Below are 24,685 nucleotides of genomic sequence, written 5' to 3'. Positions count from 1 at the left end.
AGATGCCTGTAAATGAGACGTCGTGCATTGACTACTTCAGTACAGTGGAGTCACTCTGCCATGTGTGCACATCACTGCACTATGACATACTCACAAACCAATGTCACCCGCAGGGCACAGTACACATGCACATAAATGTGTAGGCCAATATCCAGTTGGGGACATCCACTGTAATACCCAATGAACACTTCAAACCACTGCATGGCACATATGCATGAATTAACAATGATACAAGATAGCACAGCATCAGATTAAGACATGATACCACAAACACTGACATGTCCCCCCATCTTCATCCCATGTAGGTGATGCTGGATATGCACTCATGCCATGGATGATGACACCTGTACGGAGACCAAGGAACAGGCATGAAGAGGCATACAATAGGGCACATGTCCGCACACGTGGAATGATTCAGAGGACATTCGGATTGCTGAAGGCCCGTTTCCGCTGTCTCATCAGATCTGGGGGATCACTGCTGTACAGCCCAGAGAAGACGGGTAAAATCATGCTTGTATGTGCCATGCTGCACAATCTGTGCCTGTGCAGGAACATCCCAATGCCCGCAGACGCAGATGAAGAAGATGGGGATGGGGATGGGGATGGGATGGCACCACCTCCCCCTGGGGGTGCACTTGATGGCCAAAGAGCACGGGATGAGCAGATTCGCATTTACTTTTGAGACACAGCACATTCACAGCAATGCATAGAGTGATGACAATAAATTATTTGTTGTACTGCAAATGAAATCATAGATGTCCACACATGTATGTTTTGCTTTCAAATGATGATATATTGATGAATTCACAACAGGGAAGGAGGTGAAATGGTTAGGGAAGCTGTACACCCGAGCCCACCCACCACCCAAACGTACCCACCCCCACCCAGGCCCCAATGTTCAAACACCCAAAACAACCTCCCCCACCACCCAAACGTACCCACCCCCACCCAGGCCCCAATGTTCAAACACCCAAAACAACCTCCCCCACCACCCAAACGTACCCACCCCCACCCAGGCCCCAATGTTCAAACACCCAAAACAACCTCCCCCACCACCCAAACATACCCACCCCTCACACCCTTCAAGTCCACGTGTGTCCTGCAGTGCCCCACACACATATCATCACTTCCGTGTGCGCTTCTGTGCCTGTGCATCCTTGCCCGAGAGCCCCGATAGCCGACTTGAGCGTCTCCTTGGATTGGCAGTAGTGGAGCTTGATGGGGTGGTGGTATTTGATGGCACAGAATCCGGTATGGATGGCATCCGTGCAAGATTTGCCTGTTGCCCAATCAACATGGCCTCAATGAGCCTGGAGGTGTTGTCGTTACCCTCCCGCACATGGCGTGCCAGGGTGACTATTGTGCTTGCAAAGCGTCCAATAGACCTTGAGAGGCGACACACTGACGTGCTATAGCACTCCCTCTGCAGCCTAGATTCTTCAAGCTGCCTCTCCACCAGCTGGGTGAGGGTTGCCTGCTGCTCCTCCATCCGCTGCATGCGCAAATTCAGCTCTGCCATGGATGGGGTGGGTGACCTCATGGGACTTCTGAGTGAAGTGGGGCTAAACTCCAGCTGATGGAAGGAACCCAGGTCATCAAATGTGGGCATCTCCCCCTGTGGCCCAGTATCAGAGTGCTCTACCGGGGCACTGTTGTCACTACAGGCCGCCTCCTCTGCAGTGCAGCTGCCTTCTGTGTTGGTTTGGGTGGGCATGGTGGGTTCCCGTGGCACCTGTCTTGCCTCAGGCAGCGTGGAGACGGTGGGGATGTCGGTGGTGGTGGCCGGCACATCTGTTGCAGTTGGTAGTGGGGGCTGAGATGCCGAACTGCTGGTAGCATCCTCTTGTGTGGGGTGGTGGCTTAGGCACGTGCCGGTGCTGATTGCCTGGCCTGTTGTGCAGTGTCACTGCCACTGGATATGGCTATGGGGACACAGAGGACATGCAATTAGTGTTGTGGTGGTGGCTGATGGGTGCATCACATGCATCATACAGGTTGGTCATTGTATAGTGTTCGTTACATGCATCTGATTGCTTGGGGTATGCATTGTTGTGATATTGGGTGCCATACGGATCTTGATGGGTCCTTTGGGCCAGTCATGCACTGCCTGGGGGGGTTATTAATGGGTCCTTTGGGCCAGTCATGCACTGCCTGGGGGGGTTATTAATGGGTCCTTTGGGCCAGTCATGCACTGCCTGGGGGGGTTATTAATGGGTCCTTTGGCCCAGTCATGCACTGCCTGGGGGGGGTTTATTAATGGGTCCTTTCGGCCAGTCATGCACTGCCTGGGGGGAGTTATTAATGGGTCCTTTGGGCCAGTCATGCACTGCCGAGGGGGGGTAGAGGGGTTATTAATGGGTCCATTGGCACTGTAATGCCATCAACATATTCTTTTATGGCATTCATGTTTGACCACTTACCAGCATCTGCAGGTGGGCTCACTCCTGCCTCAGCCTCCCCGATCCCATGAATGCCCTCAAGGTGGAGGACACTGCTGCAACGTTCCTCCCATGCTTGCAGCCTCAGTGGGGAAGGGGGTCCTCCACCTGTCCCACTGCTGCGTTTGCGGTGTGTGGAGATGAGGTTACGAACCCTCAGCCTGAGGTCGTCCCACCGCTTGTGGCAGTCCTTGACGCTCCTCACTGTCACGCCCGCAGCGGTGCACTTGCGTGCTGCTTCTGCCCACACTTCCTTCCTCCGCTGCTGTGTGGCACGCCATTCATCGGCACTGAACAGCATCTCTGCATGCTCCACTATGTGCTCCACGAGCACAGTTAGCTCCGCCTCACTGAAGCGCTGTTTGCGCTACCTCTGCGCTGGAATCCTGGCAGACATGCTGGTGGTCCCTTTTGCCTTCTCACAGTATGGATTGTGCTTGTGCTGACTCTGGATGGCAATGAATTGTGCTTTATATGATGGCCGCCTCTCTGTTTCTGGTTTTTGGCGATCATGGTATTTCCGGGTCCGTTTCCGTGGCGACAGAGGCGGACACAGGTTTTGCGCTACTTGTGGCAGCACTATGTCCATTTCCGTGGCTTTTTCCGTGATGGCGGTAACGTTTCCACATCCGTGTGGTGCGCGCGACCAACAGCACGTAATCGGACGGTCATTCCGCAACCTTGCGGACACGGAAACTTTATTACCGCCATCACGGAATCACCTCGATCCGAAGCTGCCAGGTTGTAATGAGGCCCTATATGTTTGTTAGTGAACAACTACACATGACTCTTGGTAATATTGATGTACACTTTACAGCATTTAGTGATCATGCAATGATATCATCTAATCTTCATTGGGTGAAAAAAGGTGGCGAAGTAAACACAAACTGTGAGAATGTTGAAGTTAAGTTAATGTTAAATGGCATCCTTTAAAAACAGATACATTTAACAACAAGCTGCTATATGAGTTTGAATCAAGTACTTTGGAAAACAAACTTGAGACTTATTCTGTTGATAAATTCAACTATCATCTTGATTATGTGTTTCAAAAAGTCTGCAATAATGATACACGTATAACAACAAAGAAACTCACTCACAAGCACATGTTTGATGCAGAAACCAAACAACGTAAAGCTCTATTAAATAAAGAAATTCATGAGATAAAAAAATGAAAGGCGCATGGACAAATAGGTCAAATGGAAATTAAACATTGTAGGCAACGGTATAAACATTGGATAATTAATCATCACTCTGTTATCCAGCAAAAGGATTCCGAAGCCTTGTTTATCACCATAAGGGGCCACAATTCTCAAAATCTGTGGACATTAATAAACAGCACTGAAGTTTCCCAAACTCAGTTTACTATCAATCCTATAAATGTCAATTTCTGGACCTAACACTTTGAAAATATATATAGAGCATCCAACTCTGAAATATTAGAAATTCAACCATATGACTCAGGTTGGTACCTGGATGTATCGGTTGAAAACATAATAAGATATATTAAAAAGCCCAAGCCCTAAAACACCCCAGGTCCGAATAATCTGTCATTCCTTACACTGAAACAATATGTTTTGGTCTGGGCTTTTATACTGCATATTCTGTTCAGAGATGTAATCGCAAGGAAGAGAATTCCTGAGTACTGGCTAATATCCTACGTCCTGTTAATATTTAAGAAGGGCAAACGCCTGTGTCCAATGAACTATCATCCAATCTCCCTTATGAATGTTGATGTTAAGATTTTTTCATCGATAGCATTCGATAAATTACTCACGTGGATACAAGAGAACAATATTCTTGATTTTAGGCAGATAGGGTTTAGAAAAGGCATGGGGACAGATGCTGGTGGTATGCTTGTTACCCAGTTACAGCGAAACACATGTGTTAATGGGCAACCCCCTCTTTATTTAGGCTTGATTGACCCATCAATGGCCTTCGACATGGTCGACAGACCGACTTAGTGGCAAAGGCTTATTGAATTAGGAATTGATAAAGATCTTTTGCAACTATTGATACATTTCTATTCCAGAACAGTGATACAGGTTAGACTTAAAAATGAAGGCCTTTTGTCAAATGCAATAAAGTCACGCAATGGGCTAAAACAGGGCTATGCCCTTGTCTCTATTTTATTTAACCTGTACGTATCAGCAGCTGGTGAATATCTGGATGGTAGTGGATTGGTAGCTCCCAAATTGGGAAAATTAAAAGTGCAATGGGTAGCATACGCAGACGATTTTATACTTTTTGACTTGGATTAAAACAAATTATTAATGCGTTTGTGACCTGTATAGCAGAGTTGAAACTGAATATAAATGCGTCAAAAACTGTAATCATAAATTTGGGTCAATGTAGCAAAAAAAGGGAGGTTTAAGGATCAAACAGCAGAAAACCTTGAGATACCTATGCTAATCCTTTTCTAGTGTCTTGACTAACAACTTTATTAAAAATTGTTTAAGGCTGAAGGCTACCAATGCCTCTAAACAACTGAGAGTTATCGAGTAAAACTATGGAAGATACTCGATGTATGCATGTAGAGAATTTTACTGTAGGAAAGTAATTCCACCACTCTCTTATGGTCTGGAGTTTATTCCCAAAGCACTAACTTCATACCTGAAAACAATAGATGCAAATGTATGGAGAAATGTATTGTTTTTTATGCCAACATGTATTCCCATGGAAATGATTTGGTATGAGTTTGGTTTGCCTTCACTGAAAAGTTGTATGAACTGGAAAAAAGCTGCATTGCTTAGGAAATGACTAATCAGCGACAATGAGTCAATGTACTATAAACTAGGCGATGCCAATACAGGAATATGTATGCGTTTGTTGAAAGATGAAGTTGATTGTATATTAACAAATTTAGGTCTCTCCATGGGAACTCTTATCGAAAAGGCATTGAAAGTGAAAACCCTGATAAAAGCATTTGATTGGGTTGAGAATAATGCAGCGATCTTAAATTCAAAACGGTATTCACAAATTGTGTCCTTTTGGAAATGGCACCCTGAACCTGAAACTTATATGTTAAAATATCCCTTGCGCTCATTTAGAAACAGTACTATGCGTTTTAGATGCAAGGTTTTAAACGCACAAGAAATATGCAATATTCGCCTACCTACTTCAGGAGATTTTCAGGCATTGTCAGATTGTAGGTGAAAAAGAGATATTGCCCCACTTGCTATTAACATGTTCAAAATTGCTGTTGAAAAGGATTGAATATTTTGCGCAATTTGTCAACGATATATCTCAAGTAAATAGTGAACTATTGTGGTATGTAATGTTACATGGTAACTCAATTTTAATGAAAATAAGAATTCATGCTTACCTAAAGAATATTTGTAATTTGGAATAGCACAAAAATGTACTATGTTCATGGTAGTAAGTCATTGTAAAGTGATTCTATTGGTAAAATGCAAAGTTTATTTATTTCTTCTCTTCTTTTTTTTGCTTTTTCTCATTTCATACTTTTGGACTGTATTGATAATTTGATGTGCTTTTAAATCTGTTATTATTGTCTTAAAGTTTTATATTAAACATAACAAATAAATAAAAAAATAAAAAAAATAAAAAAAATAAAAAATATGCAGGGCTTGAAGAGATGTAATCTTCTGGGCATTGTGAAAATCCAATTAAGACAGGTCTACCCCCAAAAAAAGCATGAGGGCCCAAGCTAAGGGGATGTGACAGTATCCAATGTTAGACTCTCACCATAGTTCCAGGTAGTCAAGAGTTCCAAAAAGTCCAAAGGTCAAAGTACCTAATCCAAGGACAATCCAAAGGAATTGCAAAGGCAAAAGTCCAAGGTTCCTATCCAATTAATCCAAAGTACAGAAAATATCCAGTTCACTAAAACCAACAAGGAAAAACACAGCAGCAGTCCATAAACGCCAATGCCAAAAATACAAAGAGCAAGTAAATCAAAAATACCTGCAAAACAAAGCACCACATACAAAACAGCTGAAACAATGAAATCCAAAACAGCAAGCATTTAAATAATGGCGGGGTAGTTCCTGCTTGGCCATGTGACCGGCTTACCATGCCGGTGATACTGCATGCATTGCCTTGCGTCCCTGAGGTGCCATGGCAACCTAGAAACTCATTGCCATAATGGACCAGTGATCAAGGGCGTAGATGGCCCCCCCCAGCACGGGACCCCCACCCGCCCACAGGAGGGCCTCCGCAACCAGTGCAAAGTTCCCAGCAGCCCAGATGAGGACTGCTTCGACCACCGCGGGGTCCCCAGCTGTGCACAGGAAGACTGTTGCATGCGGTGTGGAGCAGGCGAGTGCATGACATGCTTCTTTAGAAAGTGGATAGAATGTCTTCCTGCAACGAATTATAAAGCAGAGACAGCTGCCATGCTAATGATTAACCACATCTTCTCTTCTTTCGGCCTCCCAAAAAGGATTGAGTCAGACCGAGGAAGTAATTTTATCAGTGAGGTGATGTCCAAGATGTGTGAGTTTCTGGGGGTAAAAAGTATACTGAATATCACCTACCGCCTGTCATCGAGTATAGGGGTTGAGAGATATAATAAGACATTTGTAAGCATACTGAAGAAGATTGTGGCTGACCCTGGACCCAGTTGGGATGTTCAGTTACTGCTTGTCCTGATGGCTGTTAGATCTACACCATCATCTGCAACTAAAATGTCTCCATTTGCTCTTATGACTGGACAGAAAATGGCGTTACTTCAGCATCTGCTCTATAGAACTCAGGAGCAGATGCGGATTAACACGTCCACTACTCATGAGTATATTGAGAACCTAAGGAAGCACCTCAAGCATGCTTTTGTTTATGGCATTGCATCTTAGAGAAGTCATCTGAAGTGATGAAATCATACTACAACTAGAAGAGCATGGAAAAGGAGTATGCGAGGTAGGTGACCATGTTTATCTGTACAACTTCTACAGAAACCAGACTCTTGGCATGGTAGTTCTGAAATTGTGGACAAAATATCACCCATGGCCTATAAGATCTGTATCTCAAAAGGAGAACAGAGGGAAGAGGAATGGATACATATCAATCAGTTAAAAAGGTGTCATCCCAGAGTAGTTTTAAGAGTGATTGAAGTGAAGAGGAACCCCCTGAAGTTAAAGATGAGGAACCATCTGAGGAATGAAGTTAAGAACAAAACCCTGGATGGAAACTAAAATATATTTAACAGGTGAGTAATTCAATTAAATATTCATCTAAAATGTTTGATAGAAAAGAAAAGTGTTTTATTTACAATTTGAAATACAATCAAGATGTCTCAATTTACATGCAATATTATCCAGTGAATGAAGGTATTAACAAAAAATACTTAACTCTTTTTACTCCTCTCTTTGGAAACACTAATTCTTTCCCTTGCAGCCTTGGGAAAGGAGAAGAGAAGAATCAAAAGGGCCGAAGAAACCAGGAAGGAAAGAGGCAGGAGGAGAGAAAGGAGGAAGAAGGCCCCTTCCATACCCAGGAAACTCCAAAGATGAAGGGAAGTCCAACCAAAACAACTAGACCACCAGCAGAATTGAAAACAATTCAAAACCCAACTTTTACCTGCTCCTTCCCAGTAGGGAAATCATGATAAAAGAGCAGAGGGAGGACTTGTTGGATTTAATTGCAGCCCCAAGACAAAAGTGAACTGCCCCTGTCTATGTTGTACCCAACAGTGCATAAATGCTTTCTTGTAATTTGAAAGTAAATTGCGGACTAGCAGAGAAAAGGCCAACAGTTCATTTTTAAACTGCAAAACATTAAAACGCTATTTCCTTTGATAAAAACAGGGCTGTAAGGTGAAATGTGTGTATTGTGCAGCATGGAAATGATCATGTACAAAGGAAAATACATTACCAGAGCCATTTCAATAGAGGTTATAACATAAAGAAGAACATTGATGGTGTGGTACAGGAAAATTCTGCATATGATTTGAGGTCAAATATTAAAGCAGGCCTCATGTGTAAAAGGAATTGCATGATTCAAAAACACTGGATGTCTGTGCAGAAAAAAAGCTGGGTTTAGTCCGCACAAAGTTTTTCCCAGGAGACTCGCAGGCCAAGGACTGCACACCTTCCCCCATCAAAGACCAGGCTAAGCTTTGCTCATCTCTTTATCTGAAAGAACATCTTTTTGAAGCTCACAGAGCCAAGACAGGGGGCAGGTTTTGTGCCGGACTAAAGGATTGATGATGTTAACAGATGACCCGTGCGAAAACAGAAGATCCAGCTAATGGAAGTAAAAACCTTAAAAATACATGGATACAAATTTGATTCCTGGCAAAGTTCTGGACACGACTGACAAGTGACATGTTACAGAGACTGCCACATGAGTGAAGGGGTGGGGTTAGCCATCAAGCCAGGAAGATAAGAATACTTCTGCAGGCTTCTACTTTGCAAGAATGCTAAGTGTTTTTTTATGAGGCTTGTGTCAACAAATGCCAGGCCTACATAGAGATCTTTGGGACAGAAATATTCCAGTTAATTGAAGGGAAAAATATGCATGACCTTATTTTTACATAGGTGCTATGGAGAAATCATGATTGTTGGCTATTTTGGGAACTATAATGCACACAATAATGGCTCAAATATCATTAAAAAAAAGCTCACTAGAAGCCCTATCTGGTGAGATATCTTTGATAGAAATTTGACCTTGGGAACTGAAGTTATAAGCTGAAACCTGATGATAGCTTCCCAGAAAATGTCACAAAGCAGAGATTCAGGGAGATGATAGCTTTTTAGATGTCTGTATATAAAATGTTGTGTTGATAACTGTTACAATTTTTGAATAAATCACAAAAATCTGGCATTCTAACCTGCAACCTTGTGCCGAAATGAGACAAATTTTACTAGGTCCGGCATGGTCAGACCATTTCAGACTTAAATATATTATGATACATATCTATACTTTTTTTAAAAAATGTGCCACGTTGCAGTTCCTAAGCTCATAACTGAAGTGGTCAAAATTGCAATTTCAAAGGGGTGGAGTTATAATTTACAAGGATGATGCCTTATAACTAAAAGAACCAATGATTGAAATGGGGGTGGACAATAGATATCCAACCAGAAAAGGTTGTGAATCAGCTGGCACATCCTAATTTAGATAATTTTGGGAGTGGGTAATGATTTATAAGCAGATGCACAATGGGAAAAGAGACAATATAGAGCTATCTGATTTGATCTGAGTGGGACTACTGAAACATTGCTGGAAAACCAAGATTGCCTGGGAGGTGGAGTAAACCAGGGAAAGACAGAAGCTGGGACCCATACCAAGAGAGGCAAATAAAGGGATAGATTCTGGAGGTATACATGACTGAACCTGGGGAGGCCATCTAACCAGATCCCTATCCTTTCCCCATGAGATGATCCAGGAGTGGTATCTATTCCTGAGCGCAAAAACCCTGAGATATTCTATGTAAGTAACCTGTCCAACCAAACCAGGTTTTGTGGGGATCTGTTTGATTTAATATCTTCCCATTGTTGATTGGGTAGGCAGACAAATTAGACCACTAGCATGTTCTTACCATGTCATAATGTATCTAATTCCCCTATCGCCAACTGACACAGGGTGATTTTGTTGAAATTAGAATTCAACAACATTGCTTCCAAAGTGGATACAAATATAGTCTATTAAACTAAGTGGGTACTCCTATTTATTTTGGCCAACCCCAAAATTCCCTAAAAGGAGGGGTTCATAAAAACAACATTCCCATCTGTTCAGTATTCCCCAGACCCTGCCCTAAAGCAGAGAGTTTCCAAATCATAACTGAATATCAGGGTTTGTGGCATAAGTAAAACAGGGTTAAATCACTAATTTAAAATCACATCTCTATAGAAAGTGATAAAGGAACTACTGATAGAAGAAAGATTGTTCTTTGCATAGGGGTGAAGTTAAAAAGGGTTCCTTATATAAGAACATGTGTTTCTTAAACGTTTGTTGTCCTGCTAGCATTGCCAAGTGTGCAGGGAGATTAAAATGAAGAGTGCTGCGCATGTCAAATTTCTTTTTACCAACGGAAAAGTGTTACATTTTATTTAAAGTAAACCTCATGCAAAGTATATGGTGAAGAAAAATTGTTTTGTCATATCCAAGGGGCTGCACAATTATGTACATTAAGAGTATGTTGTGAGTGACGCAGGTATCTGAAGTATTCTTCAGAGACCTGTGCTTCTATGTAACCAGGGTGGAAATATCCAGAGAAGGAAAACTGTACATGTTGCGGGGTTAAGGAGTCTGGGATCTGTGTTATCCTAAACCAACTAGTGTTCCAAATCTGTTTAAAAAGTGAGTTGTCCAGAAAGAAAAGCATCCAGGCCACAGAGTGAGGTGGCGCATCTTGTGATTTTGTGTAAATATTAATTTTACATATTAAGTATTAAATATATACACTTTCTACACCCCAGCCTGGTTCTTGGCTTACCTATTGCACCGGGGGTGAGGGCTGATAGTGGTGTTATATGGGTCACAGACAGGACTAGATTGAACGGTTTCAACAGGTATATAGGTGTGGCGCTTTTCTTTGGGGGGAGGACTCCATGCATTAATTGTTGCCCCATAACTATACGCCTCCATACAACTTGATGCTCCCCAAAGTCTGAGCATCGGGGCTGACTGTACCACTCTCACACATTGGTCCTTCTTCAAAGAAGTCCACATAGGCTCTTCCTTAAGATTTGGCAGACTTTGGATGATATATGCACCTGGGAGCCACACCCACTTGTTAGTTTTCATCATCGGTTGAAATGTCATTTTTTCAAAGATTTATCTAGAGAAGGTTTCCACCTTCCTGTGGAGAGAAGGAAGGGAGGACACTTCAGAGTCAATGGTCTTTCAGGCGAATATCACTGTTTTCAACAGGGTATACATGGGTTTTCTCCCAGCAGGTTCCTTTGCATAACTAAAAACACTTAGATATTATAGTTAAGCAAAACCGATGTATGTATTTGACAATCAACAACACTAGTTTTTACATTTTGCCATGCATGTACATTTACATTTACTCCATACAAATGGAAGGACATGTATATGGAACATGGTCAGTGAGCATTCAGACTTCAGTTTTACTTTATCCCATGACGTCACTTGAGATTTCTCACATATGCTGCAATGGCCCTCTGCTGGATCATGGTTTTGACATGAAGGTAGCTTGTTTCCAAACGGTGTCCACTGGATCCAGCTGCCCACGTGTTTTTGTACATCTCCTGAATTGGAATCATGAAGGTTCTAAGGTTGATTTTCTTTTGAACATGGCATGAAAGGCCCAAAATAAATATCTATGTACACAGGACTATGCAGTTCTTTCATTAACATTTAACCCACTGGTTATGTTACATCATACCCTTTCTTTGGAAGGCATCCGTATTCACGAGTATCCAATCTGAATGCAGGATGGACGCTGATGCCACTGGCTCCAGGGTGGCTTTCCAAACGCAAGCTCTGTCACACATTCGAGGCGTTGCTGCGTGTGTGTACAGGGGACTGGATGCGTCGTCTGGATAAGTGGCAACCTTTGTATGTAGCTTCAGCACACAACCAAAAGCAATGGCAGGCGCTTAACAAAGATCTCTGAGGTCTCTGTAAATCTCTGCAGAACTTGCATGAACCCACTAAGCTATAATAATGGTGCTGAATTCGCTGTCTTACATAGTTCACGTCTACAACTGGCGCCCCACACTCCTCCCGCAGTGATATTGGTAGGTTACTCAAACCTCTCTGCATCAACGATACATTAGCTCCGAGTGAGCGCCATGTTTTCATCCCTTTTTTGAAAGAGCCAAAGCAAATGGCTTTGCCAATGTTTGTTTTTAACTTCAAGAGAGACGCCGTGTGCCATCTGACTCAGTGTGTGAGTCTAGAATGTACGCAGGGCCCGAATGATGCATGGAATGCAGGCGTGGGTTCCAGCTTAGGCAGTTGGCGCCCGACCTGGAGGCTGCAACAGGGGGGGTGTTTTGACTTCTAACCCCACCTGATCCTGCAATCGAATACACACAATTCCTTGTATATTTAGCTGGTTCCAGACTGGTCCCTGTGGCGCATGTTTCTAAGCCTGATCAAATCACCCAATGAAAGACGCATGAATGAATATAAAGAACAAAACATGATTACAAAGATATAAACGTTTCTTGAAATTCCAAAGAAAAATATATGAATGCCATATTGCTCTTCACGGCAGGTGTTTGTGGAAACACATCTAGCGCATTTTCCCTTCTATGTCCCCTCTTTATGATATATATATATATGACGCCAGTAGGTTAAGAAAAGGTATATTTTTTCATGGATTGAAAGCACATTCAAAACTTTACTGAAACTAAAATGTACTGTCAATGCACATAAAAGGAGACAATTGTTCGCCAATTTAAACGTTCTGAGAATATTCCAAAGTGAATCACACAGCTCTTCGAGAAAAATAAATGTATCCCCTTCCCACTAGAAGAATCCATTTGCGGTCTTTCCTCTTGAATAGGCAAATCCACCCTTATGTCGTAAGCGCGTTAAAACCTGCGGCGGAAAAAAGATGCCTGCAAAAATCGTACTAACGTTTTATTTGCAAGCAACATGCTGTGCTAACGAAAGCATGCGTTCAGGAATGCCTGAGCGTGCTATGAGTGATGACTCTTCTGTCAAGTTAGTGCGCAATCACTGGGTTCGGCCTGCACGCTCTCTAATGAATTTGCGTGGTAACGTTAGTCCGTGTTTTAGCTCCGTTAGGTCCTTTCCTTTACGCCGTGTGTTGTGACATAAACCTGCAAGGCACGTGGTGATGCTCCAGCAGTGACAGTTGAAACCTGCTGCAGAAACAAGGAGGGCGATTGCTGGAGGTCGCTGCCCTGGTACCCATTACAGTGAACGTTTGAAGAGACCCTCGCCTCTACCCCATTGCCACCCAGCCTGTAAGGTAAACCCGCAATCCATACATGAAATCTAGCTCTGAGATGTGCTTGCCATTCCCGAGGAATCATAGGGCTTATTTACTCGACAGCACACAGGAATATTCTGGAGAGATGTGTGTAAAAAGCGACAAAGCTGTTGCTTAGTTTCATGTTGAAGTAGTCATGGTTTGGGATCTAACCTCCATGTTTGATGAGAAACATTGTGATTACTACTTGTGTGTGTACTCACTAAGAAATGCCAAAGCCCCCAATCCTTGGTGCATGGCTCCGCTTCGCCAACTTGTTTCCAAGCGCCCATCGCTTGATTTCTCCTAACCTCCGTTCCTAACCCTACAGACACATACCAGCTGGCCTCACTTGCTACATCTGCTTTGCCATAGACACACATTATATGGGCACTCATGCCCCCTATCATTCCATAGATGCTGATCCAGTCCTGTATTTTCGCTGCATTGTGAGGCGTGTCGTTTTTATTGTATCCCCTATAAATCCCGGACAGCACCGGAAGAGCCTCTCCCATCCCGAATGACATGGGCTGCAACGCACACTGGAGCCATTCTCCTTTCTGGCTCACAGAGGTTATCTGTACCCTGCCTCTCCTGATACTCCAGACAGTGCATGATGTCTGCTTCATAGCCCAGGTGTACCCACGGCCTCCTCTCTTCTTCACCGACCCCACTGTCATGTAATACGTGCCAAGAGAGACGCACTAATTGGTCTTACTGCCCCCTCATGGGCACCCATTGCATAATTGTTTATACAGGTGTTGTATGGTATCCTGCATCCCCATGGTAGCTTGTGCAAGGTAGTGTTGGGCAATCTTCGGGGCCACGCTCACTTGGATACCCCGCCCCCCCCACCCACAGATGGCTACAGCCAATATAAACAGCGTAAACATAAGATAATGGAAATACAGCGTGATAGCAGCTACCATGGGGATGCAAGATACCATACAACACCGGCTTTCTTCCTCGGTAAACACATACCACTGGCCTTTCCTGCCCCTTTCATCTTGCAGACATGCCAAACGCAAACCCTTTCCACCTAGGAACGATCTGGTCTCTTCCTCCCTAATAGACTCTGTCATTTTCCCTCACCCCCCCCATAACCTGTTTTGTTTTTGTTGTGATAATACTTGTCCATCCCCCATTCCTCTATCCCACCATGCACACGATGAGAGGCTCGCCGTCTCTCTACCTACAAAGTAGGGCAACATGTGCATGTTATTGAGAAGTATGGCTGGGTACATTTAATACACAGGAAAGTGCCAAAACTCCCATTTACTGGCAAGTAGGAAATACCCAATTTCGATGAAACCAGAGGATCGAAATAATGGGTACCAAATCCATTTATTATAGGAAAAAGCAATATTATATTAAAACAAATGCATTCATAAGAATAAAGCAGCTAATTAAAACATTGACATTATTATTTTATGATAAGTTTAACAAAAATGTATTAATTCGAAATAATAGTCAACATTTTTGTTAGAAATATGACTTAATTCACTAAAGGAATTCGCTAATGTCAATCTGCATGAAAAAATAAAACCTCCACAATTCGCTTGGAGGTGAGATAATAACTTTATGTTATTTTAGCCTGATTGGCCCAGCCCTACCAACAAGGTGTGCGTAATGGTGGAGGTGTTCGCAAGCCGGCTGATATCACGGCTGTAGATGGACATTATAATTCCTGCACACCTAACATCTGTGCGCACTAGTGTGCTTCCTGCACACTTCGTTCTCTGCAGGGGAGACAAGTGAACTCAAGAAAAGAGGGTCATCCGACACGGTCGCTCCCTCCACCATTTGCTCTTCAGGGTGAAGGTAAGTTTCAGACCCACCAAGCAGCAATGGCGCCCCTGCCTTTCCCCTCTACTCTAACTGCATCTGGAAGGGTTCGACATTTCTGGGAGATTTAGTTCCTGCTTCTGGCCTAGGAGAGCCTGGTTAGCTTGAAACCAAGGGCTACCCGCTGCTACTGTTGGCACCCACGGCCACTCTTGCCTTGCAAACATGCAAGTGTCACTTTAACTTTGAGTATTTGAGAATGTTAACAGAGAAGTATAAGGACACATCTAGTCCACATTCAAAAATAATGGATCACACACAATGGGCAAAGCGTTAAAGCCTGCACCTCTGGTGGAAGCTAGATCTGTGGTGCACTGTGCACTCCCTCTTGCTTCCCCAGAACGAGCTCCTGCACACTGGCAACACCTGAAACCCAGGAGTGAGTTTTGGCTCATGCTCATTGAACTATAATTTTGAAGCCTGCCCAGATACTAATAGATGCGGGTGGATTGCTACTCATTTTGGTTTGCCACATTGAGCCTTAGAAGCTTTGGCATGAAAACTGACCGTAGGCTCTGGTGTGGCCTTTCCTGTTGAGACTAGCCGACTATCCTGGCCACTGACAACCTGGCTAAAGGAAAACTACATCTTGACTTCAGCAGCCATGACCCTGGAAACTGCAGGAATGGAACAAACCATGTGATTTGCAAACCCTTTCAGGCAATGCAGGTTTCTAACACTGCCTGAATGGCCAGTAGGGCTGGCAATCAGAATGTCTATCCAAAAATATATTCACGCTTCTCTAAGTTAATTATTCCTGGCAGAAGAATGCTTGGCCCTCACATCCTCAGAAGCTGCCAGGTGATGCTAGATGGGTAAGTCTGGAGAAAGTCTCGAAGCACCATACACAGGTCCCGCCAGCGTATTTTAACAGCTTTTAACAACTGGACAGAACTTGAGAAAGAATAGCCAGCACTTGAACCAGATGAGAATTTCCAAGGAAAACACAGAGAGACTTGGCAAACCTTAACCGTGCAACTCTTTTTAGGGAAATGAAAATGTTCTGTTTGTACATGACCTATTTCCGTAAAGGTGCCGACAGGTTCTTGGGAATGCAAGACAGGGGGACATGCTTGTATGAGTATTGTAAGTGGTTTTTCTCAGCTCAAACTTCACACCCCAACATGGGGACAATTGAGGTAAGAAGGGGAGAATCCTAGCGATGGTTGTCAAGCAGAGGACCACTACATTTTAGAAGTTCCATTTAACTTCATGAAAAATACTCAAAACAACAGGGAAAGGTTGTAAGAAGTGTAGACACATACGGAGGGGATGGTGGATAGATTTAAGCAGCAGGGCAATAATATGATATGAGATGATAGGTTATTTACGACGCGCTTAATACCCAGAGGTTTCTAAGCGTGGGTCCGGGATCAGACCTGTGTTGCTCTGTGTCGTCTTGCTTCCAAGGCGAGCACGTTGCCCCTGAGCTATCCTCAGGGATGGTAGTGGCTCTGTGTGCAGGAGCTCATCAGGCTCAAAGTTCTTCAGCCTAAGGCATGGGATTTGCAACCTTTGGCTTGCCAGATGTTTTGGACTACAACTCCAATCATCCCAAGCCAATATAGTCAAAAGTAAGGAGTCATGGGGGTTGTAGTCCAAAACAACTGAGGAGCCAAAGGTTACACACCCCTGGCCTAAGGCTATAGATATGCCTTGACTCTATAAACACACACAAAGCCTACATCTTTAGACAGATAGGCCCCTATTATACGTTAGGAGATAATGGTAAAAGAGGCAGGATATCAAAAAGCACCTGTGTTTAATAACATGCTCATAATTATGGAATCGTGATGTATTTATCCTACTCTAGGAATAACCCAAGTTGTAAATCCTGCATTAGGTTAAACTCAAAATCAGCCTCCAAATACTGCCAATGTTCCCTAAAAATACAACCCAATCCCACAACAAGGTGCTTAGGGTCTTGTGCGGCCGTCCTGCATGTTCATTTTCATGCGCTGTGGAGTAATATTATACACCTCGTCGGGAACACATGGATTTCCATCACTTAAATAGGACTGCAAACGCATTGTTACTATTCATATTCAATTTCAGAAATAGCATGTCTTGTATTTCTGTAATTCTCCATACCGCCTATGCGTGGCGGTAAATTCATAAAGTGACCCTCAGAATTCTGCATCCATATACGGTAACAGTAAAGACTGACCTTAGAACCCAGGTGTGGAATCCAGGTAAACCCATCATCTCATCAACACTCTTAACTTTGCAGATGCAGAACAGTAATAACTGCACAAGGAGATCTGTTGCAGAATACTTCAGTGCCCATCATGAGGTCCTTCCAAGAACCCAGCCGCGCTTTGGGCCACAGGCACCAGCATAAGACATTCAGTCAGGAGACTTTAAAAAAAAAAAAACTTCACTGCACAAGTGTGATGCTGTGAAGGGGGATTGGGGTGACTTTGTGTTGCAGAGCACACTTTGGGAGAGTGCAGAAGGTTTGGAGAAGGAAACAGCAATGATGGATTGGATGGAGGAAGATGGAAGGAATACAGAGAGTCTCCACTCATTAATCAATATTCACTGGTCCATGTATTTGGTCCAGCATATCTCCATGTTTTATTTGCAGTTATTCTGAGACTGCATTGGAACTGCAATCAAGATATATTTTGTACTTATGTTTATGTTTTGTTTATATTGATTACAATATGTGAACCTAAAGCTTTTTGTCCGTACAAATGATGACATTTTCGGCTTGGTGATAGTTGTGAACTCTTTTGACCTTGTGCATGTGAAGGTGGGAAGCTGCTTTTTGTGGATTTCTGTATAAGTAGCTCCAATGAGATACACAATATTCCTCCTGACACTGGACGGGCAAGCACTGATCTGAGTATGTGCTGTCTTCATTATAATAAGTTATGTCCATATTCTACAACTGTGAGCAGGCAGTGCTTGGATAGTAGGTGTATGGTGTTTCCCTTTATAGCTCTTTTAGAGGGTGATACAGTGGGGAAGCCAGTGGGGGGTCTCAGTGCAGCATATGTCTGAAAGCAGAGGATTCTATAACCATGCATTGTTTTACTCCATGCGCTGAATGTGATGCAGGGGAGCAGGGCTCTGGTTATGTTTGTGCTGCACCATTGAATGTTTAGTGATGTTGATGTTCACAGCACAGTTTGAAATGACAGAGCGTTTTTGAAATTGCACAGGTGAAAGGCCATCAGCCGGGGTTACAGAGAGAGAATATACAGCATTTAAGTGCACTTTGATGTTTTATTTCCTTTAAATGACTTGTCATGCATTACACAACACTTTAAATTGCATTACACTGGTATTGCTGTACACTAGTTTCCATCGCAGGTAGCAGATAGGGTGCTGCCATGTGTGAGATGTGCAGGGAGCCACCCAAGTTATTAGTGTGTCCATACCTAAATACAGGAGAGTTGTATTGTCGAAAAGCTGTCACGGGGAATGATGTCAAGGTGGGGAGTGCCATGGTGGTTTTGCATTGGTGCCACTGTGACCTATTCTGATAAGTTCAGAAGGTTGGGCACAGTGTTGATGGAAGGAAAGGGTACACTGCCAGCCACTGTAGGGATGATCAACAAGGGTTTGGAGGAAAAGGCAGTCTGTGGAGTACTAACATTGATTATTTCGGGTATGGGGGGGGGAGGGGAGAGAACCGCATTAAAGTCTGGGGTTGAAAGAATAATCAGTTCCTCCTGTTCACCATCGATCAGTGCCAAACTCTGTACCTGTTAATCTGAAAGATAAAAGTGAATAAGAAGGAAAGGCTATACTTGGCTTCCTTAGATCTCAGCACAGCTTTCGACCTAGTACAGGGGTCTGCAACCTGTGGCTCTCCAGATGTTTTGGACTAGGACTCCCATGATCCCTCACCATTGTAAACCCCTGACCTAGCCAATACAAATAAAGTATGTAAGATACTTACTCAAATACACTTACCTAGAGATTTGTTGAAATGCATAATGGCGTTTTCTAGTGATAAAGGGGCATGGGTGAAATTTGGTGTAGGTGGTCAAAGGCCAAATTCTTTTGCGGTTTCTAGCGGGGCGAGGAAGGGTTGTGTCCTGGCTCTGCTATTGTTTGTTTGATATATTAATGCCTCGGACAAAGCACTACTCAAGGTGATACCAGACGTCCCAAAAGTGGGCACAAGCTAAACTATTACATTTTGCTGATAATGGTGTTATCACGAGAAGCACCACAATGTCCCTTTCAAGAGTATTTCCAGCTTTCAAATTCTTTTGTGACGATTTGGATTGGGAGGTTAATGTGTCAAAAACCAAAATCCCCAAATCTTGGTTGTCGGTAGGGGCAGAGGGCTAATTCACATTGGAATTCATATTGAAGGGAAATAAGCTTCAAAGAGTCCACATGTGTGGTTATCTTGGAATCAGATTTTCAGGAAATAATGTTTGGGCAGCCGAAACACAAAGGGTTTGATTACAAGATTCTTCTTTCCATAAATGTTTTTACTGCTCATTACCCAGGGCAGCTATTACTGTTTACAAGGCAAAAGAAAGGGCACATGCTACTTACGGATGCAAATTGTGGGGCCTTCATGGCATTGAAGAGTTAACTCAGGTGGAAAATCTCTTCATGAAATGATTACTGGGGATAACCAAATCGACCAACAATGTAATTGCACATTCAGAACTGAACAGCCCTCAAATGGATGGCCTGTTTTCAATGTGTGTGCTTAAAAGATGGGAAAAAGTATGGCCGACAGAGGCTGAAACTATCTTGAGCACCCGGTTAAGGGAAATCTGGGTGAGTAATCTGTCTCACATTACATGGTTAGAGCAGCTGCAAGTGTTCTTGATAGGTTTAAGTAAGGGGGAGATGGTTCTTCGCTCCCACAGACATGTCCAATCAGATACTAGCATAAGGGAAGAGAGAGTAATATCGCTTAGACAAAGCAAGCACTGGTTGTCAAATGTTTTCAAGAGCACAATCATCAATTACCTGGATTGGACAAGCAATAACATCAGCTCTTTGTATTCAGATGCTGTTCCTATGACTGATGACAGAGTAATTCATACCACATTATGTCTGAAACAATTAGTGTTAGAACCACGTGGACATCAACCTCAGCAACCTCTGAAACACTTCTGTGTATGACCGCAATATAAATAAAATATCATATCATATATCATAGCACGTGAGCAGGGAATATGGCTACCCAGAAACCAGCGGCCGTTTTCTTTTCTTTTGCCAATGGTATAATTCTGAGAGGAAAAAGTGGCTTATTCGGCTCCTGAGGTTTATCATCAATCCGGTGAGCAATAAGGATGTTGAAAGCAAATTGCTTTGTCTGTCGACTGCAATATCATTGCAGACATTGCAAACGTTTGTGAAAGTAGCTCTGAAAATACTCTCACAGCTAATCAATTTTGCATTTATGATGGGTGAGTGATTTTATTTACAGCCCCTTTTATTCATTTTATTTGTGGAATTTTAATTGCTAATAACCTTTTTTCTGTCTGAAGCTTTGTATGACTTGATGTCGAAAATGTTGCCGCCAATGGCGTTCCCTATGTTTCATCTAGCTACTGGATTTGGGCAACCAGATTTCTATCCCCCTTTTTTACAGTGTCTTTTAAGATACATAGATGGATCCTTAAAAGATGACAATGCTGCTTCTGGCCCTGTAGTTCATTGTACATTCTCTGCATCCAGCAGTATGGGCAATGGAGCAGCCATTCAGGTTCTGAATTGTTTTGTAGTTACTATATTGCATTGGAAACATTCTCCTGTGGCCTGACACTATATGTTTGTGCAGCCTCCTGCACTTCCAGAACATTCTGTATGTTTGCACCATCATCAAGTTTCTTGGCAGGTTGATCCAGATCCTGGTATTTTTCCCATCCAAAAGTATTGCTCAGGGGCTTGACCTGTAATGCGTCCTGCAAGATGTTTTACAGTACAGGTATGGGCAGCTGAGGTGTTAGTGTTAAATAAATTAAACAGCAAAAAAAAAGCGATGAACCCTCCAGACCATCGTTCTTTGCCTGCCAAGCGAATAGAAAAAGGGAAAAACCATATACAAATCAGGCTTGGCCCACCCCAAAAGGGGCAGTCCAACCTGAACTGCTAGGTCACATCCCTTCTGCACGAGACCACAAGCATCCCCAAACAGGGTTTTCCCTTGTTCAGCCTCATCAGTCAGGGTTACTTGGGTTTCTAGACCCAGCAGGCACGTGACCCACATCTGGGCATACCATTCCCACTCGGAGTGACTACAGCAAAACAAAAGATGTAATGGCTGGAAGGTTTAAAATAAATCTTAACCTCTGGCATTGCTCTGGGCAACCCTGATGACCACTGTTCTTCGCATGCCAAGCCATTGCAAAAGGGGAAAGACCATATGCAAATCAGGCTTGGTCCCACCCCAAAAGGGGCAGGCCGGCCCAAACTACTTGGTCACATGTCTTCTGCACATGACCACAACCATCCCAAACTTGTTTTGGCCTTATTGGGCCTCATCAGTTAAGAGTAGCTTACGTCTCTAGGCCCAGCATGCATGGGACCCACCTCTGGGCATACCCGTCCCACTCAGGGTGACTTATGCAAAACAAAGGATGTGATAGCTGGAAGGTTTGAAATTAGTCCTGATCTCTGGCATTGCTCTGGGCAATTTGGCATTTGCCTGCCAAGCCATTACAAAAGGGGAAATACCATATGCAAATCAGGCCTGGGCCCACCCCAAAAGGGGCAGTCCAGCCCGAACTGCACGGTCACATCCCTTCTACACGAGACCACAAGCATCCCTAAACATGTTTTGGCCTTGTTGGTTCTCATCAGTGAGGAGAAACTTGGGTTGCTAACCCCATCAGGCAGAGACCCACATCTGGGCATACCCGTCCCACTCGGGGTGACAACAGCAAAACAAAAGAGGTGATGATGGAAGGTTTAGGATAAATCTTCACCTCTGGCATTGCTCTGGGCAACACTCCAGACCATGGTTTGTTGCTTGCCAAGCTATTACAAAAGGGGAAAGACCATATGCAAATCAGGCTTGGTCCCACCCCAAAAGGGGCAGTCCAGCCCGAACTGCTAGGTCGCATACCCAAACATGTTTCAGCCTTGATGGGCCTCATCAATGAGGAGTAGCTTGGATTTCTAAGCCCATCAGGCACGGGACCCACGTCTGGGCATACCCATCCTACTCGGGGTGACTACAGCAAAACAAAAGAGGCGACTGTTTAGAATAAATCTTAGCCTTTGGGCAACCCCCCAGACCAACGTTCTTCGCCTGCCAAGCCATTACAAAAGGGAAACAACCCTATGCAAATCAGGCTTGAACCCACACCAAAAGGGACAGCCCAGGCCAAACTACCAGCTCATATCCCTTCTGCACGAGACCACAAGCATCCCGAAGCAACCTTTGGCCTTGTTGGGCCTCATCAGTGAGGAGCAACTTGGGTTGCTAACCCCAGCAGGCAGGGGACCCACATCTGGGCATACCCGTCCCACTCGGGGGACACAACAGCAAAACAAAAGAGGTGATGATGGAAGGTTTAGGATAAATCTTCACCTCTGGCATTGCTCTGGGCAGGCAACCCTCCAGACCATCGTTATTTGCCTGCCAAGCCATGACAACTGTTGCAGATGATTTATGCCATCTTTACTTATATTGTACCAATTTATTCATTTTGTAAACTGCCTTGGTGTAAGGTGCTGTAGAAGAAAAGTAAATACATAAACAAAATACAAATGAGCATTGTGACATAAAATGCTTGTACAGACATGACCCTGGTTGAATGATAAAGAGACACCCAGTTGTAAAATGATAGAAGGGAATTAAATTGCTGTACCTGCCACATCTTTGGGAGATTTAAGATCCAAAGTAGTGATAATGTGAGTCAATATAATTGTGGTTTTAGGTGAGAAAAAATAGCAGTTTGTTTAAAGGTCCGTCTCAAGTATGTGTGACAAGGTTATGGGTCTGACCCTGTCATGGTTGGCCCTCAAGCCTAGTGAGGGTGTTGGAGAATTGAGGGGTACCACTTTGCTCTGCTCTCCGTTATGCATGGAATCATACATGTACATTAGTGACTCTGTCTCTATCACAATACCTTCCAGCCTCTGTCCTGGCCAGGACTCTTTTTCTATTTTTAATGCAAAGAAAAGGGGGTGGACCAAATGTCCTTTTGAAGACTTTCAGTGGAAGTCCCAGACTTCATAGCTCAGACAGTGATTGGCCCAGGAAATCAGCTGACATGAGCAGCCAATAGGAGAAGATGGAAGCTTCTAAACAGGTAGGGAAGGGCTGTAAAAAGTCAGCAGACTGAGTTGAGAGTTGAGTCAGTTGAGAGTGAGTTGTGGGTGGGTGCAGGTTGACCAGCATACCAAAGCAGAGTGTGCAGCAACTGGAGGAAGACTTGGAGGAGACTTTGGAGTGTTTACAGAGAGACAATGTAAGGTGCTGTGGTGAGAAAGGGGTACACATTGGATGTCTGTGACAGAGTGTCTGGAGGCAATTTTTGAGGGATAGAATGATGCATATTGGTAGCAGGGGAGAAGGAGGAGAGGGAAATGGAAGGCAGGAGGGGAACAGACAGTAAAGGCAGGGTAGCATTGGAAGGAGTGAGATTTTGAGGGAAACAGATACGATCAGAAGGTAGTTGTCAGTTGGAGACAGGCGGCAGGAAAGAGAGAGGGTTAACATCTGAAAACAGAATGCAGTGAGCAGGCAGGGGTAGAGTATGAGAGATCAGTTGGTTGGAATGGGAGGGGATCGATAGGAGAAAGAGGGGAGAGCAGTAGGACCAGGGAACAGAATATAGCGAGAAGGGAGCAATCACTTGGATGACGGAGACAGAACGGGGAAAGAGCGGTCAGATTTAAAGTCAGTGTGCGTGCAGCGAGAGAAAAAGAGAGAGAATGAGAGAGATTAAGTGAGAGAGCGAGACAGAAAGGAAGCTGGACAAGAGATTAGACAGGTGGGTGAGGGAAAGGTTAAGAGGCAGCCATGGAGAGGAGAACGTGCCAGGACAAACAGGCTACCCTTGGTCCCAGCCACCTGAGCAGCTCCTCAGTTTTGAGCCACTTCAAAAAGGGTCTTAAAACCTTCCTCTTTAATTAGTACTCCATCTGATATTCTTTCTCTGGCTACTTTCTGGTTCTAGGACATCCTCTGCTTGTTATTTGTCACGTTTGTCTATTGTCTGCGCCCTCACACCCATGGGTCTATGGATGTGCTCTATAAATGTAATAAAGTAAAGTAAATAGGAAGTCCCTGAGGGAGTCAAAGAGATAAGGGCATGGCCTTTAGGCCCTCTCTAGTTTGAAGGATTGACCATGATAGTAGGGGTACCCTAGAATTAACATAGTCTATTAAGCATCTGGCAAGCTTGTATTTTCTTCCGTATTGGATCCAATTATGGGTAACTTCAACTTTAGGAGTGTATCGTAGATCCTAGCTTGTTCTGAATATGGCTTGTGATTTAGGATTTCGGTGGTTTGGCTAATTTTAGAACATATTAATAAAAAACACTAGTTACATGGTTAAAGAATGTGCCATGGATTAATTTAGGGAGGAGACTGT

At 43.7% G+C, this 24,685-nt stretch overlaps 1 protein-coding gene across 1 annotated transcript in view; it reads left to right on the top strand.

The window, feature by feature from the left end:
* Positions 1-13,210: 13,210 nt before the first annotated feature.
* The window catches only part of LOC138512971 (myb-related transcription factor, partner of profilin-like), a 196,463-nt gene continuing 184,988 nt past the window's right edge, over positions 13,211-24,685 (top strand). The window contains exon 1 of the mRNA XM_069627696.1: positions 13,211-13,308. The gene's annotated coding sequence lies outside the window, so the exon portion shown is untranslated. The remainder of the gene's footprint in view (positions 13,309-24,685) is intronic.

The sequence above is a fragment of the Ambystoma mexicanum genome, chromosome 12 (assembly GCF_040938575.1).
Source record: "Ambystoma mexicanum isolate Mex_15411 chromosome 12, UKY_AmexF1_1, whole genome shotgun sequence".
Classification (NCBI taxonomy): domain Eukaryota; kingdom Metazoa; phylum Chordata; class Amphibia; order Caudata; family Ambystomatidae; genus Ambystoma; species Ambystoma mexicanum.
The sequence above is the reverse complement of the archived record's forward strand: the minus strand, read 5'-3'. Positions and strand labels throughout refer to the sequence as shown.